Genomic DNA, 15,678 nt, shown 5'->3' with positions numbered 1-15,678 from the left:
GTTTCTTTTTTGGATAGTGAAGATATTCTCTATCTAGAGAGTCATGATGGCTTATAGCTATGTGACTATATTAAAAGTCAGTGACTTGGGGCGCCTGGGTGGCTCAGTTGGTTAAGCAACTGCCTTCGGCTCAGGTCATGATCCTGGAGTCCCGGGATCGAGTCCCGTATCGGCCTCCCTGCTCAGCGGGGAGTCTGCTTCTCCCTCTGACCCTCTTCCTCTCATGCTCTCTATCTCTCATTCTCTCTCTCTCTCTCTCTCTCAAATAAATAAATAAAATCTTAGGAAAAAAAAAAAGTCAGTGACTTGTACACTTTAAAAATGTATTTTAAGTCCAGTGAATTATATATATGTACTAATATCAGGTTTGAGATTCAAACATCTAGAATTTTGTTTTGTTTAGACCAGTCAGCTTTCTTATAAAACTGAGAAATATCTGCATATTATGCAGAGAGAAGTACAATAGCTCAAGAAGAGCTTTGAAATTACTGTGTAATACAAAATTAAGCATAGTTTATTATCTCAGATAAGGGCAGCAAGTAGGTATAGTCTCTCTAATTAATTGCAGTTATCTACCTACAGTGGTGTTAGATTTCTGATTCAAATACCTGGGAGTGTGAGAGGCTTTGAGTAAGTGAGTGATGTTTACCATTATCAAGGAAATAAGAATTTAAAGTGAACTCCTTGCATTTGCTTTCCTGATCTAGAAATTTAGCTCTAAATGAAATTGATACCTAGGATAAGAACAGCATGATTTATTTAATTCTTCCTACGTATCAAATATATTTCAGTCAACACTCACAGCAAATCTATAAAGTTTATACTTTTATGCTTTCATTTTATAGATGAGGAAACTGTCATTTTGCAACTTACAAATTTGCTTAAGATTATTTTAGAAAAATCATTTAGCATTTCAGAGACATAAGTGATTTTGCTCGTGATTCTTTACTTCTAACCATTACACAGCAGTGCCTCCAGCTGCCCAATGGCTCAGAAACATCAAAACATTATTTCCCTGGCATTGGGCTGGCATGATCTATATAGCCAGGAGAGTCTGGAGGACAGCACAGGTTTAGCTTCGGATATCAGTCAGAGAGTCTTACATATTCAAAGATCCTTGGAATGGAGGAATAAGGCTGAAACATCATGATCCTTAGTAGATTATAGAAACAGTGAACCTAGTTTAAGAGAAATAGTATAGTCATCAAGAGACTAGTTCATAATATTTCAGGATTTCAAATTTACAAAATTTGTCCTTAATATTGAGTTAACATTTGTTCCAGACAAACATTTATTCTTTTGTTCACTCTTTACGGCCAGCTATGCAATTGGCTTGAATATTTGTTATATTTAAGATTACCAGACAAGTACAACATAAGTGTGTCAGGTAGAAGGTAGTGATAGAGAAAAATCATATAAAAGGCAAATTTAAAAGAGGAAGACATCACAAAGCTGGAATCAGCAAACCTAGAAAATGACTTACAGTTTTGCTTTAAGTATTTAAATCCTAGGTCTTTTTTCTGGCATCAGAAGATACAGAAACAAGCTATGCCTAAAAAATACTTTTTTTTTAAGATTTAATTTTTAGAACAGTTTTATGTTCCAGCATATTTAAAAGGAAGGTGTAAAGATTTCCTATATACCCTCTGCCTGCACACATGCATAGCCTTCCCCTTTATCAACATCCTCCACCAGAGAGGTATGTTTGTTAAAATTAATGAACCTACAGTGATACATCATAATCACCCAAAGTCCATAGTTTACCTTAGATTTTACTCTTGTACATAGTCTAAGGGTTTGAACAAATATATAATGATATGTATACTCTATTATAGTATCATACAGAGGATTTCCACTGCCCTGTAAAAGCTCTGTGCTTCACTTATTCACACCTCTACCCTTCAGTCACTGGCAACCACCAATCTATTTTACTGTATCCATAGTTTTGGCTTTTCCAAAATGTTATATAGTTGGAATCATACAGTATGTAGCCCTTCAGATTGACTTCTTTCACTTTGTAATGTGCATTTAAGATTTCTCCATGCTTTTTCATGGCTTGATATTTGTAAAACATTAATAAGATGAAAAAGTAGTTCCTAAAGTGGTATTTAATTTAAATAAAAATGATAGATAAAGCTAGATTTTTCATTTCTTTTTAATGCTGAATAATATTTCATTGCCTGGATATATCACAATTTATTTTTCGATGTTTTGGCAATTATGAATAAAGCTGCTATAAGCATTCATGTACAGACCCTTCTGTGGACATGTTTTCAACTCCTTTGTGTAAATATCAAGAAGCACAATTACCTGATTGTATGATAAGAGTATGTTTAGTTTCATAAGGAACCACCAAATTGTCCACCAAAGTGTCTGTACTGTTTTGCATTCCTACCTGTCATGAATGAGAGTTCCTGTTGCTCCAGATCCTCACCAGCATTTGATTTTGTCGTATTCTGGATTTTAGCCATTCTAATAGGTGCATAGTGGTATCTCGTTGTTTTAATTTGCATTTCCCGGGTGACATAGGGTGTAGAACATCTTTTCATATGCTTGTTTTTCATTTGTATATCTTGTTTGGTGAGGTGTCTGTTAAGATTGTTGGATCATTTTTTAATTGGGTTGTTTGTTGTCTAATTATTGAGTTTTAAAAGTTCTTCATATATTTTGATTAGGAGTTCTTTATCAGATGTACATTTTGCAAATATTTTCTCCCATTATATGACTTATTGTCTCATTCTTTTGTCATTGTCTTTTGCAGAATGAGGCATTTAATTTTGATGAAATCCACCTTATCAATTATTTCTTTCATGAATTGTGCCTTTGATGTTTTATGTAAAAAGTCATTGCCATACCAAGTTCATCTGGGCTTTTTCTTACGTTACCTCTAGATTTCTGTAGTTTGTGTTTTACACTTTGACCCATTTTGAATTAATTTTTGTGAAAGGTATAAGGTTTGTGGTTAGATATGTGCATGTCTTGTTGTTCTAGCACCATTTGTTGACAGAAAACAAACAAACATACTTCTTTGCCTCATTGTATTGTTTTTCCTCCTTGGTCAAAGAATAGTTGACTGCATTTATATGAGTCTGTTTCTGGGCTCTCTAAACTGACCCACTGAACTTTTATCTATTCTTTACCCAGTACCACACTCTCTTGACTATTGTAGCTTAATTGAGATATAATTTACATCATGACATTGTGTAACATATTAAGGTGTACAATGTGATGATTGCATACATGTATATATTTTGAAATGTTTAACAAAATAAGTTTAGTTAAAATATCCATTACCTCTCATATTTCCCTTTTATTGTGGTGAGAACATTTAAGATTTACTCTTTTAACAACTTTCAATTATATAGTACACTATTGTTAACAAAAGTCATAAGGCTGTACATTAGGTCCCCAGAACTTCTTTTTCTTAAAACTGTGACTTTTTACCTTTTGACCAACATCCCATTTTCCCTATGCCTCAGTCCCTGGCAACCACCATTCTACTCTCTATGTGAGTTTGGCTTTTTTTATATTCTACATATAAGTGAGACCATACAAAAATCTTCTTTCTTTATCTGACTTATTTTGCTTAGAGTAATGCTCTTCACAAATGGCAGGATTTTCTTCTTTTTATGGCCAAATTATATATATAATGTAATATATATTTATATAACATGTATAATCTATATGTATAAATATATATTTATATGTAATTTATATAATATATAATACATATTCTATTCTATACATTATATATTAACTAATATATATATATATATATATCACATCTCCTTTATCCATTCATTCACTGATGAACACCTGGTTGTTTCATGTTTGGTTATTATGAATAGTGCTGCAATGAACATGGGGGTGAATATATCTGTTTTAGGTAATAGTTTCATTTTCTTTGGATGTATACCCAGAAATGGTATTGCTAGATCATATGGTAGTTGTATTTTAAATTTTTGGGGAACTTCCATATTGTTTTCCATAGTGGCTATGACAATTTACATTTCCACTGACAGTGAATGAGGGTTCCCTTTTCTCCACAACCTCACTAATACTTGTCTCTTGTCTTTTTGATGATAGCCATTGTAACAGATGTGAGGTGTGATGTCTTATTGTGGTTTTGATTTGCATTTCCCTGATGATTAATGTTGAGGAGCATTTCATGTATTTATTGGTCATTTATATTTTATTTAGGAAAATATTTCCTCTGCCCATTTTTAATTAGATTACCTATGTTTTCCCTATTGAGTTTCAGAGTTTGTTATATTTTTTTGAATGTTAACCTATTTTCTACTATATAGCATGTAAATACATTCTCCCATTCTGTATGTTGCTTTTCATTTTGTTAATTGTGTCTTCAGCTGTGCAGAAGATTTATAGTTTGATGTAATCCCACATGTTGAGTTTTATTTATGTGGCTTGGGCTTTTGGTGTCAGAACTAAACTTTGCAAGACTTTGTTCTTGAGATATTTTCCCTAATTTAATCTTTGTAGATTTTTGTCCATTTAAATTTTCTATTTCCTCATGATCAGTTTTGGTGGGTTGTATATTTCTAGGAATATATCAAATTCTCCTAGGTTATCCAATTTGTTGACATGTAATTTTTGATAGTAGCTTCTTATCATCCTTTGTATTTCTATGGCATCGTTTGTAGGGTCTCTTCTTTCATTTCTAATTTTATCTGAGTCTTCCCTCTTTTTTTTCTTGGTTTGTCTAGTTAAATGTTTTTCAGATTTGGTTATCATTTCCAAAACCAGCTCTTAGTTTTATTAATTTTTATATTATTTATCTGGTCTCTGTTTCATGTATTTTAGTTCATGTAATAGGGTAATAACAGTCCTGCAACTTTGTTCATCAATATTGAGTTGCCTAATATGTTTATTTTGGCTGTCTATATAAATTTTAGAAGCAGTTTTTCAATATCCATGAATTAACTTGCTGGAATTTTTATTGGGATTGCTTTTCATCTGTGAATTCAAGTTGGGAAGAATGGACATCTTTATAATGTTGAGTTTTTCTATTCAAGAGCAGGAAATCACTCTCCATTTATTTAGTTCTTATATCAGAGTTTTGTAGTTTTTTCTCATATAGATCTTGTCAATATTTAGATTTATACCAAAATATTTCTTTCTTGGAAGGGGTACCAATGTAAATGATATTGTGTCTTTAATTTAATAATCCACTTATTAATTATTGATATATAGAAAATCAATTAATTTTTATATATTAACCCTATATCCTGCACCCTTACTATAATTGCTTGTTAGTCCAGTTTTTTTAAATTATTATTTTTCTTATTTTAGATTTTTTACATAGGTGATCATGTCATCTGCAAACAAGACCGTCTTGGGCACCTGGGTGGCTCAGTCGTTAAGCATCTACCTTCCCCTCAGGTCATGATCCCAGAGTCCTGGGATCGAGTCCCGCATCGGTCTCCCTCCTTGGGGGGAAGCCTGTTTCTCCCTCTCCCACTCCCCGCCCTTCTGTTCCTGCTCTCGCTATCTCTCTCTGTCAAATAAATAAATAAAATCTTAAAAAAAAGACAGTCTTATCACATCCTTTCCAATCTATATACGTTTTTCTCTTTCCTTTCCTTTCCTCTCCTCTCCTTTTTCTTTTTCTTTCTTTTTCTTTCTTTCTTTCTTTCTTTTCTTTCTTTCTTTCTTTCTTGCTTGCTTGCTTGCTTTTCTTTCTTCCTCTTTCTTTCCTTCCTTCCTCCTTTTTTTTTTTTTGTCTTATTTCAATTACCTTTCTAAAGTCTGATTATCAGTCACTATAGCAATGATTGGTTCACATGCTACAGAAATCATAACAATATGGCTTGCATTATAGTTATATTATTCTTCAGTTTCAGTTCCAAAACCCAATTTTGATATTAGGTATATAATTTTGCAACTCTCCTGGATTCATTTCTGATAAAATTTTTGGAAATTTATATTATGAAGAAGGAGATTATTGCTCCCCAAATCCTCTCACCTTTCTTTATTAATTTTTTTTAGATTTTTTAAATTTATTTACTTGACAGAGAGGCACAGCAAGAGGGGGAACACAGGCAGGGGGAGTGGGAGACGGAGAGGCAGCTTTCCCGCGGAGCAGGGGGCCTGATGCGGGGCTCGATCCCAGGATCCTGGGATCGTAACCTGAGCAGAAGGCCAACGCTTAACTGACTGAACCACCCAGGCGCACCCCCCTCACCTTTTTGATGGCCATAACTTTACACTGTACAAATCCATTTGGTTACCTGGTTTTCAAAATTGACTTGGCCACAATTATCTAAGAATAAAGTAACACTAGCACTTCTAATTGACCTTCTGTCATTGTCTTGAAAGGAAGTGTATACGTTTCCCCCATAATGTAACTCATTCAATATAGAGCTTCTTTTGTGAAGAGCCATAATTCCAATGAGATGAGATTCCACCAGTCAGTTTCATAGGCTTTCTACCATTTTGCTCATGAGGTAAGCATGCCTGATGCAAATAAAACATATGTTGCTTTGCCTAGACCTACTACAGTTCCTGGGTTGATGAAAATTCTCACCAAGAAATGTTGTTTTGCTAATTGTATGAATTTGCTTTTGATAACTAAAGGTATGCAGGATTTATGAAAAGTCAACTAAAATTTTATATTCCCCAGCACTCAAAGAGTTGTATTAACCACAGTCAGTAAATTTTAAATCTAACTATGGGACCTGTATTGTTTTATTATGGTTTTTCATCCATAATTATAGTCTAGTTAATTTTTATCCATATTTTCAGATCAATTCTTATGGCAAGGCACCATTCATTAGGATGTGCACATGACATGGGTATAGGCAATTTAATTATTGGTTTTTAAATTTGGAAATAATAAAATTATATCCATGTGCTTTTATGAGTGTAGCAGTTTGAGTAAAGAAATCATTATTATGTTATGGTTAACAACTCTTATCCTTTAAATAAACTATCTCATTTAATATCACTTAATGAGCCACTAAATATATTCAAGGGTTCATTAGAATCACTTAAATGCTCTAGAAATCATAAATGTGAAGTATACCCATCTGAAGATGGTTCAACACAGTTCATAAGGCATAACATATGTCATGAGCTGCTACTCAACTGCATATTTTACTCACTAGACAAATCAAGACTTATCTCCTTCTTTCCATTGAGCTCTAAAGGTTGCAACAAATTTTCCTTGAAAGGTCCTTAAAGGAAAAATTTCTATACTCACCATTTATGGTATAGAATAAAGTTGAATCCACTAGCTGTGAAAAATGCTAGAGAAAGCTTTCCTACTCAGTTATTTTCCCTAAATTTCTTTTCCTTGGGTCATATAATAATAATTTTAAGTGTGAATAAATTTTTTATGATTTTCTCTAAGAAAAAAAACCTCAGATACATCACTGTGGCCTGAGTTAATACATTCCCCTGGAAGTATAACATCAGATTGTATGTGAAATCTTTGCTTTCTTGACTGAGATCAGCCAGGGATAGTCATTTTCTCAATTTGAGCCTGGAGGTATTTCTAACAAAGAGATACATGTTTGTGGTTCTCTAGAAGAAGAGGGAATGAATTTGCTTTAAGAGGAGACTATTATTGTTGTCAATTTAGAAAGCTCAAAATGTATGTGCCAAAAAAACCTATAAAATGCCATGTGTTCACCCCTAAAATTATGATAATAAAATTGCTAATAATGTGTCTATTCTACATAATTCAAATGCCTCAATTTCCCTGTATGCAAGAAATGAGTGGGCAAATTTATGTCATCTCTTGGCCAGGGGCATTGTGAGGAATTAATTTTACACTTATTTTTTCCTCTTTAGATAGAAGTTGCTAGGACTATAGTAATAAAAATTGTTATAAGACCGTCTTTATATTTCAGACAGGCTGCATTTTGGAAATTTGTACTCCTTGAGTTTCAAAATGATTATTTATGTCAAAACTTTGTTCCAGTTGTCTTTGATAAGCATCATAAGTACAATGAATTACTTGTGCTTTCTTTTTAAAACTGACTTTGAATCTTTTAATACAAGTTTCTTAGTCACAATAGACTTGTTTCTACTTGCAGGGCATATAGTAATCTTGACTGCAGCTTCCTGCAGGGTCTAGGATATCCTGCCGAGCTTCACATGACCAACATTATAACAGTACTGCTTGCAACCCACTGCTTGTTTACTTCATATTCTCAACTCAAGATTATTCATCTCTTTTCCCCCAGATGTTAGTTGTCATTTAGCTCCTGTGACTTCTTAAAATCTAAACAAGGTCATTTTAGATTTTTTTTGGTCAAGATAGTAGCCAGCCAGTGCTTTCCCCAGACTTCCATTGAAAACACAGAAAGACAAGGTTATTAGCAGCAACGGCAACTCAGAAAATTGATTAAAAATTTATCAGAACTTAAGAGGATTTCTAATAACCAAAAAAAAATCTGGTATGGAATATTGGGACAATGCAAGAAATCAGTAAATCAGATTTTACACTCAATGTGTTTCTCTGTGTCAGAGGTATGGATGATTTGCTGACCTGGAGGAAAATAGCCATGCCTCATACTACATCGGATCTGCTTTATGAGGCAGGCAGACAATAAGAACTTCATTTTCCTATTCTCCCCATTGGTATTTCTTTTTGTCTGCATCACTTATCAAATAAATTTCTCAGCAGTGTTACTGGAAGGAGGAGTGGGAAAGCAGTAGAGCGCTACATCCTGGGATGTGGAATCCTGATAGAGAATGGGTAGAACAGAGCCCTCTGGGGGTGCAATTTTATTGAATTGTTTTCAGGCAAGAAAAGAATTACAGACTGTTTCAAATTGTCTGGAAAAAATGCCCTCCTCACAAACTGAAGTTCAGGAATGGTGAACAGGCAATCTCTCCTCCATCCAGCAGAGCCATGCTACATGAATGACTGATAGATACTGTAAATGTGGCTTGGATCTACAGCAACAAACAAACAAACAAACAAAATATTAGTGATATAAGCAATACTTTTAACAGCCACTAGGCTGATGCTTCTCAGCATGTGCTCCAGGTACCACCTTCACTAGCCTAACTTTGGAAGCTTGTTAAATGTATAAATTCCCCAGCCTCCTTTTTTTCCTCCACATTTCTCAGCTTTGTTGTGATAACACCCCACAACTTTAGTGACTGACAGTAACAAACATCTGTTTAGTGCTCAGTATTGCTGGAGTTTGATCTACATGTTTTCTTGTTCTTGGATATTGCCTGAAGGAACAGCCCCTCCATGGCACATGTTGTTCTCCTCACAGAGGTCAGCATCAAGAGATGCACAGAACTGTATTTGAGGGCACCTGGGTGGCTCAGTTGGATAAGCAACTGCCTTCAGCTCAGGTCATGATCCTGGAGTCCCAGGATCGAGTCCCACATTGGGCTCCCTGCTCAGCAGGGAGTCTGCTTCTCCCTCTGACCCTCTCCCCTCTCATGCTCTCTCTCTATCTCATTCTCTCTCTCAAATAAATAAATAAATAATCTTTAAAAAAAAAAGAATTGTATTTGAAATGCACTTTTGGATGTTGCATGTGTTACACAGACTTACATTCTATTCTCCAAAGCAAGATACCATTAGGAATATACTACAAACCATATAGTATATGTATATTTCTTTTCAAGGAAGGGAGAATCAGTTGTGAAGAATACTACAGTCTTTCATAACCTCAGAAAATATATTTTTCAGTAGGGTAAGTGGGGCCCATTAATTACATTTTAAGAGTCTGTCCCTATTATATATATATATAGAGAGAGAGAGGGAGAGAGAGAGAGAGAGGGAGAGAATATATATATATATATATATATATATATATATATATATATATACATACTTAAGATTATTTATTTATTTGACAGAGAGAAAGAGAAATCACAAGTAGGCAAAGAGGAAGGCAGAGGGAGAGAGAGAAGTAGGCTCCCTGCTCAGCAAGGAGCCCAATGTGGGGCTTGATCCCAGGACCCCAAGTTCATGACTTGAGCTGAAGGCAGATGCTTAACCAACTGAGCCACCCAGGAGCCCCTATACCGATATACATTTAACTTGAGAATCACCAAGCCATGTGAATAATTATAAATTTTGTGTTCTTTCTTATATGGTAAAGTGGGGATTATGAAAAATATCATAGGAAAGCATAATTTGGCAAAAATTATTGAAGGTACATTTTTAGAAACACCTCCTTTGTGTTTTGATAACTCTTAAACAAATTGGATAATTGGTGAAATAAAGAGACAACATTCTGGAATTAGTAGAGATCAGATTATGAAATAAGTAGAGGTAAAATGAGACTTGAAGAGATATATCCAATATCAAACATTTAATCTGAATTAGAAACATTAATGACCATAATTGGCAATGCATAGTATTAAATCCGCAAAATGGAGAACAATCCTTCAGACTTAAATATAGAAGGACGTATAAACATAACATAATAAAATTTAAAAAATAACATTGATGCAGCAGAAGTTGATAAATATGTAAAATAGATAATACAAACTTAATATTCAGATTATTGATGTTACAGTAATCGTAAGAAAAAGAGAACAAAACATTCTGTGTAGAAAAAATATGAGTTTGCACATTGAAAGAGCACAGGTAATATCAAAATTTTTAAATGTATATATGCATAAATTATTATGCATTTCTATAAGATTTACATATTATATATAGAATATATAAAACTTTTGAATTTTAAGAAAACATTGTTCAAATGTCCAGGAAAGAAAAAGAGATGACTTTAAACATTTCTCTGTGTGACATCAGACGTCTGCTGAACAACACTGAGCCAATGAAGCATCATCTGCAGATATTTGAAGGAAAATGTTATAAACTCAAATTTCTATATCTAGACAATTCATCTTACTCATCTAAAGCCAATAAAATAACAATCCCATATTTTCAAAGTTTCAGAAAGTGCACCATCTATATTTTTCTCCTGATGTATCCCAAATATGAGAGTTTTCTAAATATGCCAGAAATAACTCCTTTAAAAGTTATATAATGAAAATAGTTATCTAGATCTAAAAATAACAAAATATAGTAATACAAATATTATATACATACCTATGATAAATTTTAATCTATAAATTAGGCATATTAACAGATTAATAGCAATAAATGATGATAAAATAGAATAATTATGATAATATGCTATAATAGAAGTTATGTGAATATGGGCTCTTTCTCTAAATATCTTTTGTACTATGCTCATTCCTCTTATGATGTGAGATGATAAAATACCTATGTGATGACAGGACTTGAGGGGAATGACCAAATCATTGTGATGTAGTCTTCTTGGCCTTATGGTGGTAAGTCAGAGGGAGGATCATCTGCTTCTGGACTGCTGTTGACCACAGATAACTGAAAGCATGGGAAGCAAACTCATGGATAAGGCAGGACTACTGTATTAACTTTAGTTAAGAATATATCTAGAATATAGCAATTCTTCAATTTCAAAAACTTGTGGTTTCACCAACCTATACAAATAGACATCTGGTAAAGAAGAGAATAATTTTGATATCCTTTAAAAATTATGGGGTTAACTATCAATGGGTAAATATTCTAGCCCTCATTAGAAAAATTATTTAGTTGTATTTAAAAATTCCTTTACCCTCTCAACAGATGAAGTTGCTCTTGAATGGTAGCACTAGGATTAGTTTAACTGTGAGAGTTTGCTATCTCTAGAAAACTCTGATTTTGTGTTTAAGCCAGTGACATTCATTTAGGCCTTCTACTAATAATGCTATTTGAATTGCACCAGTCTTTTGATAATTAAGGTGATATTAGGTCCTGACTTGAATGGTGGTCCAGGTTTAATTCTGTTATCTGAGAATAAGTCCTGATCGTACCCCTTCTAATATGCCAAAGGGTCTAACTTTGGTAAATTAAATGACTAACTTATTGTATTGATAAAGAAATATTGTATAAAATATAAGTTCCCTCAGAAATACTATAACTGAATCATTATTTAATACCATTCCCTTTACTTTACCACAGGTGGACAAAGTCATTGAATATGAGTAGATTCTTAGCAGTTTTGAAAAATAAAAAAGCTATTGTATTTACCACCTACTTGAAATTTCTGTATTTTATTTACAAAGATTTTTCAATATATTCTTCCTAGAGCTCAGAGATAAGAAAAAAATAATGCCTCCCTTTGTAAATTAAAATATTATGTTTGGGGCACCTGGGTGGCTCAGTCGGTTAAGTGTCTGCCTTCAGCTCAGGTCATAGCCCCAGGGTCCTGGGATCGAGTCCCACATCGGGCTCCCTGCTCCGCGGGGCTCTGCTTCTCCCTCTGCCTCTGCCTTTCTCTCTCTCTGACTCTCATGAATAAATAAAAAAAATAAAAATCTTTTAAAAAATTTAAATACTCTGTTTGATTTATAATTTAGTGTCTGCCATTCATTCTGTTTCTTTTAGCCTTCACTTCCAAGAAATATTGAACGAGGTTTTGCTCTGAAATATAAGACCTTCCTTCAGCCTAGATTTTCTAGGAAAATTATTTGTTTCCTACCATTTGTTGTTTTGTGATTTGTTTATATTTTTACATATTTATATTTTTACATTTAAATATAAACCTACCTTAATTTCTTGGAAATAGGCAGAATTTGTGTGTATGTAAAATGAACAATAGTATTTTAAGTAATTTAAGGAATTTTACTATTAAGCTGTAGTAAGTCATAACTTTTGTATTGAAATTGCCCACATTATTGTTTAGTGACTTCATAATGCTTTCTGTTTTGTATTATTTTCATTGTTTTTATTTTTTCTTTTAAACACTGCAAATATAACTCCTATTTTGGAACAGCTCTTCCATATGTTCATATACTGAGCCACAGTAATGCCCCCCTATAAAATAAGCTATATTTCTCAGCAACTGAAAGAAGTATTATTGAAGAAGAAATTAAGTAAATGATTTTTAAAGGGAATAATCTATTTTTAATCAAATATTCTCTCCCTAAAATTTCAAAGCCATAAAATAGTTGAATAATAAAATTATAATTGTTGGTTAAAAACGAAGGGGAGTAAGTCAGAGGGGGAGATGAACCATGAGAGATGATGGACTCTGAAAAACAAACTGAGGGTTCTAGAGGGGAGGAGGGTAGGGGGATGGGTTAGCCTGGTGATGGGTATTAAAGAGGGCACATTCTGCATGGAGCACTGGGTGTTATGAACAAACAATGAATCATGGAACACTACATCAAAAACAAATAATGTAATATATGGTGATTAACATAACAATAAAAAAATTAAATCATAAAAAAAAAGCAATAGTTCTTTTTAAAAAGAAATGGCAGGGACACCTGGGTGGCTCAGTTGTTAAGCATCTGCCTTCGGCTCAGGTCATGGTCCCAGGGTCTTGGGATCGAGCCCCGCATGGGGCTCCCTGCTCCTTGGGATGCCTACTTCTCCCTCTCCCACTCCCCCTGCTTGTGTTCCCTCTCTCGCTGTGTCTCTCACTGTCAAACAAGTAAATAAAATCTTAAAAAAAAAAAAAGAAATGGCAATCATTATATTAAGTGATTGTGGGAATCATTAAATCATCTTTTTCTGATTTTGTGTGACTTTTTTCACTATTTCAACATTTGCCTTTTTTTTTAATTTTACTTATTTATTTGAGAAAGAGAGAGAACACAAGAGCAGGGTGAGGGGCAGAGGGAGAAGCAGACTCCTGGCTGAGCAGAGAGCCTGATGTGGGGCTAGATCCCAGGACTCTGGGATCATGACTTGAGCCAAAGGCAGACACTTAACTGACTGAGCCAGGCACCCCTTAACATTTCCTTTTTAATGAAATGACTCAAGAAAGGTTTCCAAATTCAGGTAGTATCAGACATATTTTTACTCTTAAATGCTCATGGTGGCTTACTCTCAGGATGCCCACCTTTTGTTGCTACCACATATCCCATTGAAGCAGTGGGTATTCAACCATATTCCATGGCTCAGTCATCTAGCTACATTGTTGTTTTTTCCTTGGGTTTGGACAATTTGACCCTGTATTTGCCATGGTAAAATAATCACATGAATTTTTCAAACAAACAAATTTCCAACTGAAAATGTCCACAAAATACAAATGGGTTTTTGTACTGTTTATACAAAATTTTCAAGGAAATTCAAAGATGCAGGTGCAGATTAATTCACTATGGGTTCAGAAATTCCGTATAAAGAAAGTTCTGCATTCTAAGAGAGATGATCTACATAAGAAACATAGTTTAAATTGCCAAGGTACATTTACATTTAATGTTTTGGTAGACATATATGGTAAAGACAACATAAAATAACTCAAAAATAATAAAGCTAATTTTTATTGATTACCACTCAATCAACCAATTAATCAAAATGAAAGGTATTTCAAAAATTTATGTGGTGATTTCAGAAGTATTTCAGGTATACTATTTTGTCATCTACTAATCCACTCGAAATTATCACCCTTAACCCAATATCCTCAATCATCTTTCCTTGTTCCTTTGCCTCTCTCTTCATCTATTAAATATTGTCGTGCCTAGCCTAGATTTGTTTTCTTTTCTGTATGTATAACATATTTGAGTAAATGAACCCAGTTTTATATCTTTAATTACCTTCCACATCCCAGTAATCTCCAAAAACACTTCCAACCTTAATCTATTCCTTAAATTCTAGGCAGATATTTAACTGCCTTCTTGATTTTATCTCTATCTATCTATCATTGATCTATCATATATCTATCTTTCAATCATTGATCTATATATTTACATCATTTAACAGATATTTTAAAATTAATGCTGAATTCTCAATTTCCTCACTCTACCCAAAGTTATTCTTCCCCACAGGCTTCCATCCATATCAATAAATTACCCACTTGTTTAAGCAAAAAACAAAACAAAAAACCTCTAAGTAATCATTGATTTCTCTTTAATTCAGCCATCATATCTAATCCATTGGCTAATTCATTATATCTAACTCCAAAACTTATCTTAATTGATCAATTTCTTTCCATTTCCACATCTATTGCATGATTATAAGTCATTATTCTCTCTTACATAGACCTCTATAATACTCACTTACCTAATCATGCTGTGTCTAGTTTTGCCAACCCCAAATCCAATCTCTATCAACAACCAGACTTATTTTAATGAAAATAAATCACAAAATTTCCTCTTTATCCCTGCTTATAAGATATGCCCCCTGTCACTTATATCATGGTCTTTATCTTGTACCATTTCCCAGACAATTACACTTTATACCTGTTGCCTAACTTTTAGATCCTTCATCACTACAAATTCATCTAGATGTTGAATTGTTACTCTGAATGCTTTCTGTTATGTTGATATTGTTCACAACCTTGTGTTATTCAGTCGTCTCTATTCTCAAATACTACCTCAGTAAAACTTTCACACACCACCAAGTCTGAAGTATCTACATAGTTATGTGCTATTATTACATCACCTAGCTTTATGATTTTCTAGCACATGCCACTGTTTTTATTTTCTTATTGTCTGTATTCCTGTACTAAAATATAATTTCCATAAGAGCAAGTTTTTTTTCTTATTACTAAACCCTCAATGTCTAGAAGAATCCCTAGAACATAGTAGATATTTGATAATTATGGATTGAAAGAATTGGTGAATAAAAGAGTGGGTAGGAGCTATTTGGCTACTTCTGTGCTTTGATTTTTTCACTTACTTCTCTTGGGATGAATATTGTCCCTC

At 33.6% G+C, this 15,678-nt stretch overlaps 1 long non-coding RNA gene across 2 annotated transcripts in view; it reads right to left on the bottom strand.

The window, feature by feature from the left end:
* LOC112824057 (uncharacterized) overlaps positions 1–15,335 on the bottom strand; it is a 40,386-nt gene extending 25,051 nt beyond the window's left edge. Inside the window, exons 1-3 of one of the 2 annotated variants that reach the window (XR_003208210.1) lie at positions 15,214–15,335; positions 11,231–11,350; positions 8,737–8,922 (exon numbers count right to left, since the gene is read on the bottom strand). This is a non-coding gene — a long non-coding RNA (uncharacterized lncRNA). Of the gene's footprint in view, positions 1–8,736; positions 8,923–11,230; positions 11,351–15,213 lie in introns of those variants that run through there. The other variant, XR_003208209.1, reaches the window with a different exon arrangement.
* Positions 15,336–15,678: the final 343 nt, after the last annotated feature.

The sequence above is a fragment of the Callorhinus ursinus genome, unplaced genomic scaffold (assembly GCF_003265705.2).
Source record: "Callorhinus ursinus isolate GAN/ISIS: 27379988/994484 unplaced genomic scaffold, GSC_fseal_2.0 scaffold9, whole genome shotgun sequence".
NCBI classification, from domain to species: Eukaryota; Metazoa; Chordata; class Mammalia; order Carnivora; family Otariidae; genus Callorhinus; species Callorhinus ursinus.
The sequence above is the reverse complement of the archived record's forward strand: the minus strand, read 5'-3'. Positions and strand labels throughout refer to the sequence as shown.